We start from the raw sequence: 16,485 nt of genomic DNA, 5'->3' as shown, positions 1-16,485 counted from the left end.
GATAATGTGAAGGAAATGTGTGATGATCATAAATTTCTTCTCTCACGGCAACATCTGTATTTGATAGCCGATTCCGATATTTGATTTATAGATAGTAAAATTATACTTAAGGTATTTTTATGTTAGTTTAATGTCACAGTATTACCAAAATACATTAATATCACCAATTAATTTGAGAATTTTCCAATAATACCATGAAAAAATGTTATGATCATAAAAATTCTTTTACCTGTCTTCTTCATATATCCCTCCATTTCACCGACAATTAATATTTGTTTTGATTGTGGTAAAATTATAATAACGACACTTTAAAAAAAAATTACAGAGTAATTTGTGAAGTAAAATGTTTCTCTCTTGTTGTTCCTCTTTTAAGCTTAGCCTATAAACGGCTGATTTGACTTCATCCAAGACCCTCATTTCGCCCAAAAATGGACTCCATGCCTAGGCATTAAATCCTGTTTATTATTTGATTAAGAGAAAACAATGACATTAAAAATTAAAAAAAAAACAATAGTTACACGTGTAAATTAATTATGTAAAGATCGCAGCGACATACAAAAAAGCTTACTTTTACTGTGAAATGTAAGTGATCTGACCACAAAATTAAAGAGTTAAGGGCCTGTTTGATTTTCCATGGTACATGTGAATCATGGTAAATAAGTAATTATTACTTTTTTCCCTTGTTTGAAAATGTGAGAGTAATTCCACCTCGAAAATCGATACAAAAGTGTTGACTTAAATCTGTGGACCCCACCGTAATGTATATGATATATCCGCACCGTCGATCTACTTTATTTGAACATTTTAGGGCATGACCCGAAAAATGAGGCAGATCCAATACTCAAATAGCCCACATGAAAGGAAACAATGGCCTTAATTCGTCCATCGTTGAAAGTATTTTCTTTCATTGGGCCCACATTGAGGTTTTTTTAATCATCTAACCCGTTCATAGGGTCACACAAACATGGATGAGGGGAAAACACAAATATCAGCTTGATCCAAAACTTTTAAGGGCCCTAAGAAGTTTTTAATGGTAGGTATTCGATTCCCGTTATTTCCTTCGGTGTGGTCCACTTGAGCTTTGGATCTGCCTCATTTTTTTGTTCATGCCCTTAATTCAGCTGACATAACAAATGAGCGGTGTGGATAAGTTACATACATCACGATGGGCCCCACATTGATTTCATAAAATTCTTGATTTAAGTGTTAAAAATAAGTTGCCACATTTGCATGGGGAATGATGCGGTAATTACCTAGGTAAATAATTATTATCTATTTACATGGTAATTACAATCGAGCTGAAAAATCAAACGGGGCCTGAGTAACCATTATCCATTTTCTGCTTAGGTTGTAATTGGAAAACGAACAGGACACGAATGTGACTGCCATGGGTTGTGTCAGCGAGTTTTGGACAGTCCGATTGCGGTACAATTATTCTAAGCGTACGGTTCAAGTGTCGGTAGGCTTTTATGGTACTAAGTAAACTTTGTTAAGCCTACGGTGAATGTATTTAGTTTATCCACGCCGTCCATCCGTTTTTTCAGTTCATTTTAACGGTTGAGCCCTAAATTAAAGGATATCCAAAGCTCAAGTGGACCACACCACAGGAAACAGTGAGAATAATGATTTCCACCATTGAAACCTTCACAGGGTCCACAGTGATGTTTATTTGTCATCCAACATGTTCATAAAATCACACAGACATGGATGAACGGAAAGCACAAGTATCAGGTGCTCCCAATAAATTTTCAATGGTAGATGTTCAATTCTCACTGTTTCCTGTGATGTGGTCCACTTGAGCTTTGGATATGTTTGATTTTTATGCTAAAGCAGTAAAATTATCTTGTAAACTGGATGGACGGAGTGGATAAAATACATAAATCATGGTGGACCCTACAAGGTTTACTCAATTACGCTATGGGTACTGAGTTAATCAGTACGCAATCCGCCTCCAGTGTCACTACCGTTTTTAAGCGTTGCAGGAGAGTTGCCCAATACATCTCCAAAAGACAACGTAATCCGGCGCTCTGAGTTGGATCTGATCCGTCCGCTTATTGGGACTTCCTGAGGACTACCTTCCTTGAAAAGCATATGTGATTTTATGGCATCTCGACCGTCGATTTTAATTCCGACGCCTATCAGTTCGGGACTGTCCACCATATTCGTTTATCAACGTGGCCATTTTTCTGGAGAGGCCGAGTAGATGGACGGTCATGATCCACCACAACACATGACACGTATCAGTACCGATCGACGAACCTCTCTTCATCCAGCCAGCGCGCTGAAGGAAAAATTCCTTTCCACAAGCGAGAGAGTCGGAGAAGAGAGACTCTTTCCACGTCTTTGAGCTTTTCTTCCTTCAAACAGCAGTGAGAGAGACAGAGAGAGAGAGGGAGAGATTCTTTCCTTCTCTGCAGGTACGTTTTCTCTCATTTTTTCTCGAGTAGATTCCTTCGATTCTTCGAATCCTCGACTACAGTCATCTGAATCCGTACGAAATCGCGTTTCTGAACGATTTTATGGCATTTTTCTACCGTAATCTTTCCCTATGGTGAGATCTACTTTCTTCCGTTCAATTTTCCCCTTTTCCTGCATAAAAATCCGACGAGTTTAGCTCGATTCTCTATTATTTTATTTTATTTTTCTGATTTTTTTTACTGAATTTTCATCTCTTCCTTTTGTTTCCATTCTCCTCTTTTACTGCTGAAAAATCAGGATTTTTATGTAAATTTTCTGATATTTCTTTTATTTGCCGAGATTTCATTTCTTTTATCGTTTTTTTTTTCATTTCCCTCTTTTACTACTGAAAACCAGGCATTTGCAATGTAAATTTTTTCGAAAATTTCGAATTCTGATAGTATTATCTCTTCCTTTGATTTGAATTTCTTCATTTTCTACCTTTACTACTGGGAAGATCTGATTTGAGGTATTTTTCTGTATAAGTATGATTGAATCTTTTCACAAGTACTTTGAGTCGTTAATTATTAGTTGAATCTGATGTTATGATGAATTATACAGGCTTTGCATGGTGTACCTAGGTTTACTGTTCTGACAAGTGGGGCCCATGTTTCAGCTATCCAGACCATTGATCTGTTTCACACCAGTCTAGATGGATCATGACCCAAAGTCCCAGATTAGAAGGTCATGGCCACTAATCTTGGGTTCATTTTTCAGTTAAGTGTGGACTGCTGCTGTATTTCTCTTGTAAACCATCAATCAGTTGTTCGGAGATTTAAGGGTTGTCATTTTGAGGAGATTCTAAATGCACAATCCATGGAGGGTAGTGCGAGATAGACCAATGGAGTGGATTACTGAACATTCAGTGGGCCCCATTCTTCAGAACTGAAAACCAGAGTTAACTGTGCAAAGACTTGGTTTGAGGATCCTGTAATTGTTGAATTTGTTGTTATTTGTCGTTGAATTTATGTTGACTTTGGTAGGTTAGACAATCCTTTTGCTGCATTGGTGGTGTATTTTGGGTGCTTCGCATTGAACCTCTATCTTCAACGGCCACATATATCGTTTCCTTTCTTTCACATGAAAAATCAGTGATTGAAGTTCATGGGCACAAATTATTAATAGATATGGCATACTATATTTTGTGAAAGATGACTACTGATTTTATTTTTTTTAAAGAGTATATATATATATATATATATATATATATATATATATATATATATATATATATATTGAAAGATAGCGATAGATATATTAAAGGAAAAACTTAAAACAGGAACAAAAAGGAGAGAGAGTCTGCTGAGAAAGCAGACTCAGCTATGCTCCTGAAAAACGAAGGTCGAAGTCCTTCAAAAAAGATACATTAACAACCCATTCTATAAGAAGACCCTTAGCCTTAGAAGTAACTATCTCCGCTGAGTTTGAGGTGTTCCTAAAGCATCTCCCATTTCTTTCTTCCCAAACAGACCACCAGATTGCAAGAATAGCCATTCTCCATAATCGCATTCTTTTCTTTCCTAATCCGACCCCATGCCAAGCAGGAAGGAGGAAATCCACGGAACTAGGAAAACACCCGCTGATGCTGAAGCTCGAGGAAAAATCTGACCAAATTTTATCGATAAAAGGGCAGTGGATGAGTAAATGATCAACCGATTCTTCGTTCTTCATACAGCATAAGCAGATATTGACTATCTGCATTCCTTTTTTTTTTTTCAGATTGTCCACCATAAGGATCTTTTTCTTTCCTACCAACCAGCCGAAGCAAACTATCTTTGGAGGGGCCGAATATTTCCAGATGTAAGAGGTCGCAAGACCGTTCGTGTCTACAGAATTGCTGTGGAGTTGAGAGTAGGACGATCTAACTGAAAATCTGCTGGACTTATCTAGTCTCCAGATTAGATTGTCATCGATTTGTTGATTAGGCATTGCTTTATAGATGCAGAGAATAAGGTCCACGTACTCATTGATCTCCCAGTCTTGGAGATTCCTTTTGCATTTAACATTCCATTCTACCTTGCCGGCTGACACAAAGTAACATTCAGCGATGGAAATTGCCTTGTTAGGAGCTAGAAGGAAGATGTTAGGAAAACGATTTTTTAAATGTTCATCACCCACCCATGGATCTTCCCAAAATCGGATATCATTGCCCTTTTCTAACTCGTAGCCAATACCTGCAAGAACTTTCTTTTTCATACGAAGGATGCCCCTCCAAAGTTAAGATGCCCCTCCAAAGATAAGATGCCCTATAATAGGAGGAGTCTCTTGTCCACCACCCACCATCAGAAGAACCGTATTTGCTTTTGATGATAATGTTCCAAAGAGAACCTCTTTCAGTCCCTAACCTCTATATCCACTTGCCAAGGAGGGCCTGATTCATGGTCCTAAGGTTTTTGACCCCTGCGCCACCTTCTTGGAAATGGTTGCAAACCTCTTTCCAATCGAGGAGATGGAATTTCTTCTTGTCCTCCTTACCATACGAAATGAAGTCGCGTCTTAATTTATCGATAGATGCCAAGACAGAAATTGGACATCTATATAAAGACATAAAATATAGAGGTAAGTTGGAAAGCGCCGCCTTGATAAGAGTAAGGCGACCTCCCAAGGAAAGGTAATGACACTTCCACCTGGCAAGATATTTCTTGAACTTGATAGAGATCTTGTTCCATAGAAGCTTTGGAGGCGGACCTAAGCATAAAGGGAGACCCACAAAGGTGGTCGGGAAGGTAGCCGAAGAACAATCAAAGGACGACGCGTAGCTGGATAGCTCTTCTTCTTCCAAATTGACCCCAAACATTTTTGATTTGGCCAAGTTAACTCTCAGCCCAAACACGGCTTCAAAACACCGAATTGTTGTGCGAAGATTTTCAATCTTGTCAGGGGACACTTCCGAGAAAATCAATATATCGTTAGCAAACTGAATATGAGAGATCAGATGGGGCATACCTGGCATAGTGATACCACGAAGAATACCCTCTTGTTGGCCTTTGTGCAACATTCTAGATAAGGCCTCCCCCATGATGAGAAAAAAGAATGGGGATAAGGGATCACCCTAACGCAGACCTCTTGAGCTTTTGAAGAAGCTTTTTCGAGTTCTGTTGAGAAGAATAGAGAAGTGGGTTGAGCCGATGCATTCTCCCATCCATCCTCTCCAATTGGAACTGAAACCCATCTGCTCTAGCATATATTGAAGAAAGTTCCAATCGACATGGTCGTAGGCTTTTTCGATGTTGAGATTGCAGAAAATTCTTTTCAGGCCTGATCTATGGCCAGAGTGGAGACATTCATTTGCAATGAGTGCACAGTCCACAATTTGTCTCCCAGGAATAAACGCACTTTGATTTGCTGAAATTATCTTTCCGATGACTTTCTTCAAATGAGAGGTTAGAACTTTGGCTAAGATTTTGTATGGGCCCCCTATTAAACTAATAGGTCTAAATTCTCTGAAGGAAGTGCTGGGACCGGGAGAAAGTTTGCCTCTTTTGTGGAATTCATGAACAAAAGCCATGACATCGGATTCGATAACATCCCAAAAACTTTGGAAGAAAGAGATAGGAAAACCGTCGGGGCCAGGGGATTTATCTCCTCCGAGCGAATCTATGGCCATCTTCACTTCCTCCTCAGAGAAGCGAGATTCAAGGGACGAGACATCCGCTTCATCGATTCTGTCCACTTGGAGATTATCTAACCGCAGTCTGTCCCATTCTTCAGACGAGAGGAGAGATCTAAAGTATTGAATCGTCTAGGCTGCTATCTGATCTTTATCATCAATGCACTCCTTGTTTACTATGATACTGCTGATTTTATCGTGCATACTAGCAATACTATGAAAGTACCTAGTGTTTTTGTCTCCCTCCCTGATCCACTTGGCTCTAGATTTTTGTTTCTAAGAGATTTCATTTTCCAATGCACTGGCAGAAATGGATCGGATAAACTAAATTCTTCGACCCAACAATTCGGAGGACGTAGGCGTGTTTTCTGAATCTACATCGATCTTTTGAAGCTTTGATAATATAGAATCCATTTCATTTTCCCTTTTGCGTAACACTGAATTTTTCCACTGTTTAAGGTTGTTTTTGAGAAGCCTGAGTTTGGCCAGGAGCCTGTGACCTGCGAACCCTTCCACCTGAAAACTCAACCACCATTCAGAGATCAGTTGGCTGAAACCTTCAATCAATAGCCAGGTGGAGTCGAACCTAAAAGGTTTTGGACCCCAATTGTTGTCATCATCTGATAGCATAACTGGATGATGATCAAAGGTTATTCTCGGGAGAGCTAGCTGAGACACGGAGGGGAATGCTTCCAACCATTCAGGGGAGACCGGGAATCTGTCAAGTCTGGAGAGGATCGGGTTCACTCTCCCATTGGTCCATGTGAATTTAGCTCCAAGTAATGGAAGATCAACTAGCTCCTGCTTTTCAATCTAATCGGAGAAAACTCTCATTGATGGGGAGGGCTTTCTGCTCCGAGAATGTTCTTCCGCAAATCTGGTAATATTGAAATCCCCAACAATGCAGCAAGGGCCAGAGAAGGGTTGTCTTGAAGCAGCCAACTAGTCCTAAAACTCTGATCTCCTGGAATCGAGGGAGGGGCCATACACAGCGGATATGAGACATTGAAAATTTGCCGATTTATCTTGCAGAATAACTAAAATCGAGAATACTCCAACCCAGGAGTTCTGAAGATCCCACACGGACGATTTCCACGCAATCAGAATACCTCCCGCACTGCCTGTAGCATCAAGAGACACCCATTTGGCATCTTTAGCCTTCCACAGGGTGGCCAGCAAATCATCTTTGAACTGAGGAACCTTTGTTTCCTGAAGACAGAGGACATCGGGATTTCTCCTCCCCACGGATTCTTTGATAGGTCTTCTTTTCTGCTTTGAGCCCACCCCTCTAACGTTCCACGAAATGATTCTCATTGGGGCACCGAGCTTCCTTGAATTCCCTGCCTTCCTGAGGCCACGGTAGAGTCTGTTAATAGGCCAGAACTGGACGCAAGACGTTGTAGCTTTCTGTTGCTGACTGATCTGGAGAGAGGCTTCGTCGGAGTTCTGGACGCTGGAAGGGGTCTTCCTCTATTCTCAATACATTGGAATAGCGCTATGTAGTCATCCGGACGGTCCCCGAATGACAGACCCAAGGATCTACCCACATGGCCGGCGACATCTCTGATCCATTTCTTTCGCTGGATAGTGTGAATCAAGTTAGCCCTGATTTTTTCTTTTACTGAGTTCTTTTCGAGAGCTTCCTCCTGGATTGAAGAGAAATCAGTGCGCATCTGTAACGGTTTAGCTTCTATGATGTCGACTTCGGATCCTTCCTGAAAGAGAGCAATTGGTCCGAGGTCTGACCAATCGCCGGGGGGGGGGGGGGGTGAAAGAGGAGGAGATAGGAGAGAGGCGGGAGACGACTGCGAGTCGGAAGAAAGGGAGAGGTTCTCTGTATCCTCTCCCATGTAGTCTCTGTCGCATATGTCGGTCGATTGAAAGATGTTGTTTGGATCTTCGAACGGGAGCGCAATCGGGGCACCTTGATGCTTAATTTGAATAAGGAAGGGAAGTTGCCATAATATCTTTGGAGGGTCAGAGATATGGAGTTCGCTAGCTAAAGAGTGGAGCTCGGGAGGTTTGTTGAAAGCATTTGCAATCGGGACTAGACTCCGCTCGAGCAGTGCTTCGAGTGCTGATGAGATAATTAGGTTGAGATCGTGGGTTTTCATTGGAACCAGCTTGGAACCCGGGACTTGCGAGTGTTCTGAATCGAGTCCAGACCCGAAGCTGGAATTTGAAAAAGTATTCAGGCATACGTGTTGATGATCGACGCGATCGCGCCTGTCTGGCAATATGACCTTGCGTATAGGTTCTGACTCTTTTAAAATTAGCGCCATAGGTTGCTGACGTTGCTCAATCTCCGCCCTACACGTTGGCATTTCTGTGTGTCGAGGAGCAGCGATATTAGGGTGAGATATCAAAACTTCCACGAAAGGGTCGCGTGTCCTCTGATTGGACTGCCTAGTAGCACGCTCGCTGAGGGAAGTAGCTGGATTGCAGGGAGAGGAGTTCCGTAGTCCCTAGGAGCATAGATTACGTGCACCTTTGTGTACCGTCGCCCTCTTCATCTAAAATCGACGAGTATGAAGAAGGTTCCCTAGTTCTCCAGAAATATCCCCACCTGGGGGTTTTGCCATCGCTGTACTCTCTTTGCACCGGGAGATGAATTTACCTATTATCTGCGTGGACTTGTATGTGAGAAGGCAGTGGGTCTTCCTTTTTCCTTCTAACCCGAACTCTGATGACTGATAATTCCTCCCCAAGCTTGGTCTTAGGATCCAGTTCTATAAAGGACCCTAGATTGGCTGTTGTCGAGATGAAGAACTCGTTGAACCAAAATTCCAGAGGGATTCTCCAGATGAGAGAAGCCAAACATCTTCTGTCCGGAATATGGAAAATTCATCCCACCTCAGGACTTTAGCGACCGGGTTGTCAGTGTGTAAAGCTTCCGCCATGATTAGCATGTCTGGATTAAGACTAGGGCATACCTTAATCCATAACTCATTATAACCAATGGGTTTGATATTGTAGTTCCTAGGTTGAAAACCACAACATTCGTCGATCCATTTCTTGACTTGTGAAATGGAGACCCCGTCTTTAGTGATCGCCACCACCGAGTCCAGCAGCTCGTTTCTAGTGCGATTGAAAGTTTCTTGATTAATGCGGACAACGCAGTCCATCCCTTTGATTTCCAATTCTTCTTTGGATGTCCCTTTCGTCTTCTCTTTATCTGTATTACGGCAATAAGAGGAGATATATCCCTGTTTTGTCTTCAAAGGTTCTTTTGAATTTAGGAGTGCATCTTTGAATGAGTATCCTTCAGATTGGTGACTTTGGGACTGGACGGTCTTGGTTTCCTTCTTTTTCTCTAAGTTAAGGGATTTTCCTTTGGATGAAAAGCGTTCCGGACCGAACCTCGCCCTCTGAACCAACATGGAGACTCTGCCAAATCTCTCACTGTGTAACATCTGGACTGCTCTGGCCAGTTCTCCTTCTGAACTCGTTCTCACTAATGCAAACCCTCTGTAATGCCCATTTTTCCGGTCCCTTGGCATGATAACGTCCATTACTGCTCCTGCGCGTCCAAAAATCCTCGAAATATTGATAGGGAGCCATCCATCTAGGTACCCTCTAACGAAGAGAGTAGGGTAGGAAGCTGTCTTCCTCACTAGTTTGCTAGCTATTTGCTCTTTACCCTTTCTCCATGAAATCTCTTTCCATAAGCTCAACACTTGTTCCTCCCTGTCTCTCTCTTCGAAATCGGCGATTCTACCTTCCTTAGCTACCCTTTCACCAAAAGAAAACAAAAACTAGACAATCCAAGTTGGAGTGACCCTCTCATCACCTCTCTGCAAAAACACACACACACACACACACAAAAACCCTAAAACAACATAAAAAATCAGTGTAGATTCAGTCATTCTCTCTATCTTGGACTGTCTAAAGCCTCTCTCTAGTCTCCTATCAAGCCCTTAACTGACCAGCCACTAAATTGCCGAGATGCTAGTTGACAAGATCTTCCTCTTTAACAAAGCTGGAAATGAGGGCATGGACTGATAAAGTTCAATCCAGACTGTCCAAATTGTGTTCCTCACTAGGGATGCGGCATGGATTGAAAGTACGTTGACTGGATCATCCTCCCTATTTGGTTCCCCATTTAATTTTGCCCTTAGGATTCAGACATATTATTCAATTTATTGTTGTCATCACCATAGTCATCATCAATGTTCGAAATATCGATATCGCGTTATGTATCGCATTCTTGGGATACGGATACGTATCGGTTATTGCATGAGATATATCGGCTGTATCGTGTAATGTGTCGTTGTTGTTGGAAACATGGGGAAACATTGGGAAATTGGTTGAATTTTTCAATAAAACTTTAGTGATTGTTACAAAAGACATCAATACATACTTATAAATCAAAACCTTACAAAAAACAAGTACACATAATAGGTTTTCTTTGTATGGGGTCTTAATCTATGCATTGTCCAACTGAATTGATGCAAGTATATTCAATGTCTATTCATATAATTTATAAATGTAAGAAAACGTGTGGAAACAAATGCAATACATTCACAAGCAAAAGAAGAATCAATAGATTAGGTTACATACATGCTTAATTTTATGTTTGGACACAAAGATTGCAAAAGATTTGCGAGAAATTGGGAATTTTTTATTTTTTCAAATTTTCACAACTCAACATCTCTTCCAAATCTTAAAATTGAAACTCCTAATCTATGATTTTTCTTGCAAAACATGAAAAATCATTGATTTGTATCAATTTGACACTAGTTTAACATGATTTACAAAAAATAAAAGGATCGGAATTCGAAAATACTCACCAGATCGAACATGTGGGATATATCGCACTACCTGTGCATTTCGTATCATACAGGTGGGATACAAGATATATCGTGGGATATATCGGCCGATATCGTCGATATTTAAAACACTGGTCATCATATCATCATTTTCACCATTATTGCCATTCCACATGGCCTTTCCTAGCTATTTGATGCATCTAGGCCACACAAGATGTCCAATAAAAGATTGGGCCCATCGAAGCATCATGATCAAGGATTCGGACCATCCAACAATGTATTTTGAATATTTGAACCACTTTGAGGGTCTAGATTGATCTTATGAAAGGTCAATGATCCTAATTTTCATGGTGGACTACATTAGGAGTCATTTACTTTAGTTTTTATTGTTAGAGCTAGGGTTAGTTGATTGAGTTTCTTAGTATTTATGTCACTTATTAGCAGTCACTTAGTAGTATTTTCGTCCTATTTTAGTAACAATAGGAGTGGAAATGAGGAACTAGCTAAGATTGCTTACTAGAAGTACCCCAAAATGGCCATTTCCCAAATTGGGGTCGGTAATTCATGAGAGTTGAGATATTGTGAAGGATGATGCTCTTGCTCATATAGGTAGAGTTGGGTGGCTGAAGTGTAGCTGTGCCTCTAGGGTTCTATGTGACCTCGCATACCAATCAAACTGAAGGGGAAAATTTTATAGGACAGCTACAAGGCCATCCATGCTTCATGGGATGGAATGTTGGCCAGTTAAGGAACATGGTGCTCATAGGATGAGTGCAAGTGAAACGAGGAAGGATTAGAACTGGGAATGAATGCATTGGAAGGAGCTTAGGAGTAGCACCAAATACTAATAGATAATAAGATGAGGGTAATGCAGAAGCATTTTCATACCGGACTCGAGTGGGGTGGCCTATGGGATGCAGGGGCACACTTAGGGTGGGCAACTTGCAAAACCCATTGATTTGGAGCCCGTGTGAGGTGAAACCCATGGATTTAGGGCCCACGAGGAGGGTTTGGCCGAGGACCTAACCCATGGATTTGGGGCTTGGGCTATGAGGTAAAGGGATTAATTCGTCATGCTCTATCAGTTCTAGCTTTTGGAGCAAGTGGTTAATTGTCCTGTATCAAATTAGTATCAGAGCGGGAAGTCTCGTGTTCGAGACTTCTACCGGGAGTGATTAATGTGGGGGCATTTTAACACCTGGCTCAGTTGGGGTGGCCTATGGGATGCAGGGGCACACTTGGGGTGGGCGGCCCGCAGAGCCCATGGATTTGGAGCCCACGAGTAGGGTTTGGCCGATGACCTAACCCATAGATTTGGGGTCTGAGCTATGAGGTAAAGGGATTAATTCGCCATGCTTTATCAGTTTAAGCTTTTAGAGCAAGTGGTTACTTGTCCTGCATCAGAGGGAGTGGACTTAGATGGTTTGGCCATGTGCAATGGTGACCAAGAATTGCAGTGGTTAGAAAGAGGGAGTTGGTTCAAGTTGGAGGCTCTATAAGGGCAAGGGGAATGCCCGAAAGGCCGCGTTGAGGTAGTAAAAAAATACTTGTTGACTTTTGGTTTAATTGTGTATATGATCTTTGATAGCGTGGTGGAAGCTAATTCATGAGGACAAGGAGTTGATGATGGTGACAATGACCATTTGTTACTAAGTTGTGTTGGTCTAATAGTTGTGACATGCCCTATGCATAGTGAGATCAAGCTATCTGGGTGGTCTAGATTGAAATCTATGTACAACATGTGACATGTGCGTGAGTGCAGTCCACCGTACTCGGCTAGAACATGGTACACTTCACTTCTTTTTTGGAATTGTTTGCTTAGAAGTACTCCCTGCAGTTTCCAACACATTTAACACTTTTTATAAGAAACACAAGAAATAAAAGAACTTTCTATTCTGATTTCTTGGTTTTAGGTTTAGTTTTCTTATGGGCTGTTTGGGGTGAGGAATTTGGGGAAGGGATTTGTGAAATCTAGGGATCTTAAATTTCCTTCCTTTTTTTTTTTTTTTGGTTGGGGATTTGCCAAATCCATGTATCCCCCAAATATACACTGCCATAAATCTACGGATTTTGGGAAAGTCCAAATCCCTAAAAAACTAAAGACTTGGCAAATCCACAAATGTGCGACTCTCTTAAAAGTTAAAAGCAATGAAAGTTATTCCCGAAATCCAGGGATTTACCAAATTCTATCCTCTTTCCTTGATTCCGAACAGGGCCAAAAGAGGCATTGTTTGTCCTGCATCGAAATATATTTTCCTTTGCTCAACATTTTGTTATTGAATTTAGCATGAAAGAGATACTAAGATCTGTATCAGCACCACCACCATCACCATCATCTAAGCCTTATCCCAACTATCTTTAAGTTTTAAGTAACCCTAAATTAACTTGTATGGCCTCGCATCAAGAATAGCAAAGTCTATCTGCCTTTTTATTCTTTGGATACGAAATGCCACCTGGCTCAGGGTATCCCAAATCGGTTACGTATCGGCCGTAACGGCCGATACGTAACGGTAACGGTGGGACCCATTACACGATTCGGGGTCGAAACGGCTGTTACGGAATTCTGTGACCGTAACGGCCGTTACGGACCCGTAACGGTTGTTACGGGCCTTGGAAAAAAAAAAAAACCTTACCTTTTTTCTTTTCTTTTCTTCTTCTTCTTCTTTTTCTTCTTCTTCTTCTTCTTCTCGAGCAGCTGCGGCTGCGGCTGCTTCTTCCTGTTCTTCTTCTTCTTCTTCCTCTCTCTCTCTCTCTCTCACTCTCTCTCTCTCTCTCAATCTCTTCTTTCCCCCTTTCCCTCTTTTTTTCTTTTCTCTTCTTTCCCTCTTTTTTTCTTTTCGTTTCTTGTCTCCCCAATTTTTTTTTAAATTTGCAGCAGCTAGCTGCTTAGGTACGTGTCACGCAAAGACGAGCGTTGACACTCCTCGAGCTCCAATTTGTACGAACAGTTCAAAGGAGATCAAAGTTATATGGGCTCCACAGTGATGTATTTATTACATCTACACCGTTCATCTATTTTCAGAGATCATTTTAGAGCACCACTTAAAAAATGAATTATATCCAGAGATTATCTGGACCACACCAAAAATAGCAACAGAGATAATGATTTTCACGGTTATTCGTAGGGCGCACGGTAACGTTTATTCTCCATCCAATCTGACCCGAGTGGGCCCGACTATGATGTATATTTTTTATCCATATCGTCCATCCATTTTGCCACGTTATTTTAGGTCAGGATTCAAAAAATTAATAATATCCAAATCTTAGGTGGGCCACACCATAGGAAAAAGTGGTTATAGAATGCTCACCATTAAAATTTTCTTAAAGTCCACTGTAATGTTTATTTTCAATCTAACCTATTAATTGGGTCACATTGACGTGGATGAAGGGAAAACACACATGTCAGCTTGATCTAAAACTTTTTTAGCCCCCAATAAATTTTTAACGGTGACCATTTAATTATTGTTGTTTTTTATGGTGCAATCCACCTGAGCTTTGATGTGCCTCATTTTTGGGCTCATGCCCTAAATTTATTTGGCAAAATGAATGGAAGTTGTGGATATAACACATTCATCACAGGTGGGGCCCAAAAAACTTTGACACGTGTGCTGCACTTTACATCTGAGTCCCTCCTAATTCAAGCCTTAAAAAATTGTACACGAGACATATATTAACTTGAAATTTGACAATTAAATTATGGACTGCAATTGCTAACTCACAATGCCAAAATCAAATTATTTGAATAGTTTTAATTGTTAATTTGTGAGCTTTTATTTTTTAAAATAGGGCCTTTTGATTTTATTTTACTTTTATGATTCACTATCCAATAAATGTCCACCAATTTATAAGTGGGATAATGACAATAAATGACATGAATTTGAGGCTGATTTGGAGAATAGATTGGTCCTCCAAGTCAGCCCCAAATTGGTAATGCCATCTACCTGAATTTAATTTCATTTTTTTTAAAGAACTATTGGAAGAAATGATATCAAGTTGTTAAGTATATAAATTACATATTAAAAAAAAAAATAAATATATGAATTTTGTAGTCAAATTCAAGTTACCTGGTTAAAAAATTAATCAGACAGTCCGATACAACTTCTCACCAAAGAGTGGACCGTTACACCACCATAAACATGTTCCAATTTATAAATGAATGCATATTTGGAATGCTTAGAATATTCCGGATTTAATCAATATTTTTTCATATTTTTTTGGCAAAAAAAAAAAAATTGCACCGTTACGGGCCGTTACGCCTCCGTATCGCCGTTATGCCCCGTATCCGTATCGGTTTCGGAGGGCACCGTTACGCCAACCGATACCGATACGGGACACCTTGACCTGGCTAGATCAATTTCCACCAGGCACACCAGAAAGCATTGATGGAACAACCTTTAGTGCCTATAGTAGCATCTGTTGCATCTAGTTCCCCAACTTATATACTGATCAGATTTCCAACATATGCATGCCGACACTAAACGGCTCCCGCTTTTGTGAGGATACTTTCAAAACCCCTGATCGCCTTTATTAATTCCAACACATGAACCTTGCTATGCCCATGGGTCCATGGACTCTAGATTTATTGAGCTTGTATGCAAGGTGTTTTGTAACAGTAACGGTGGCCGTAACGGCCACCACCGTTACCTTTACGATACGGATCGTAACGGCCGTTATGGTCTCTTTTTTTTTTATTATTGAAAAAAAAATCCTGAAAAACATGTAGTTGCCTCATAATGTTGATTAAAAAGTATGAAAAACCTGTATTTGCCCCATAATAGACAATCACGGGGCTGTTATGGCCTTTATAGCGTGCACAACTTACCATTAACGACAATTACGAGTCATTTTTTTCCATAACGGCTGTTACGGCCGTTACGACCTCGTAACATGTAACGATTGCCACCGTTACCTTTACGTAACGGCCTTTGCGGCACACCATGCTTGTATGGGCATTCACATGAACTGATTATCTACTTCCAAATCACTAGCCAGTATTAACTAGAATTGTGATCTAGTTAAAATGCCCATATAACATCCATTTGTGCAATTCGCTGGTGGGTAAATTTATATCTAATTGTATATTCCTCATCACTTACAAATGCTCGCTTACTTTCCTACAATGAAAAGCTTTCTTTGCAGCTCTACATTCTCTCTTTCCTAGTGTTTCGTGTTAGCAAGATTATTATTATTATTATTATTTTCAATTTTATTTTATTTTTTAAAATTTTTTAAATTTTTTTTTAATTTTTTGCAGAGCTTTTATTTCTCTACCCGTTTCAGACAATGTTGTTAATGTATTTGATAATCAACATGAGTTGTTGGATTGGCTGTATGCTTGCCTATTCTATATCTTTCTTCTTGATAAATGGTTGTGTTGATACTATGGCTTCCTTTTTTCTTTTTTCTTTTTTTTTTTTTCTAATTTTAAATATAGAGTTCAGGAAAACATGTACGATTGGTCAAATGTTTTTTGGTTTTTGTCTTGCCGAGGGTGGTGGGGATTATCAATGTTAGAGTTCGTTTGGCATCTCTACTTTAATCCAATAAAAGCTACTCTAATAAGCTTTTTTGGTTCTAGCTATTCTTTTACAATAAGCTCATTTGGTAAAATCACTTTCTCAAAACTGAAAAAAGCACTTATTTGAAATG

General features: G+C 40.3%; 1 protein-coding gene across 5 annotated transcripts in view; it reads left to right on the top strand.

Moving 5' to 3' along the window:
* Nucleotides 1–2,257: 2,257 nt before the first annotated feature.
* LOC131223782 (autophagy-related protein 18c-like) overlaps nt 2,258–16,485 on the top strand; it is a 48,757-nt gene continuing 34,529 nt past the window's right edge. For 2 of the 5 annotated variants that reach the window (XR_009160685.1, XM_058219285.1), the window contains exon 1: nt 2,258–2,417. The gene's annotated coding sequence lies outside the window, so the exon portion shown is untranslated. Of the gene's footprint in view, nt 2,552–2,605; nt 2,927–16,485 lie in introns of those variants that run through there. The other 3 variants (XM_058219287.1, XM_058219286.1, XM_058219288.1) reach the window with 3 other exon arrangements.

The sequence above is a fragment of the Magnolia sinica genome, chromosome 13 (genome assembly GCF_029962835.1).
Source record: "Magnolia sinica isolate HGM2019 chromosome 13, MsV1, whole genome shotgun sequence".
NCBI lineage: Eukaryota > Viridiplantae > Streptophyta > Magnoliopsida > Magnoliales > Magnoliaceae > Magnolia > Magnolia sinica.
This window is presented reverse-complemented; position numbering and strand designations above follow the sequence as displayed.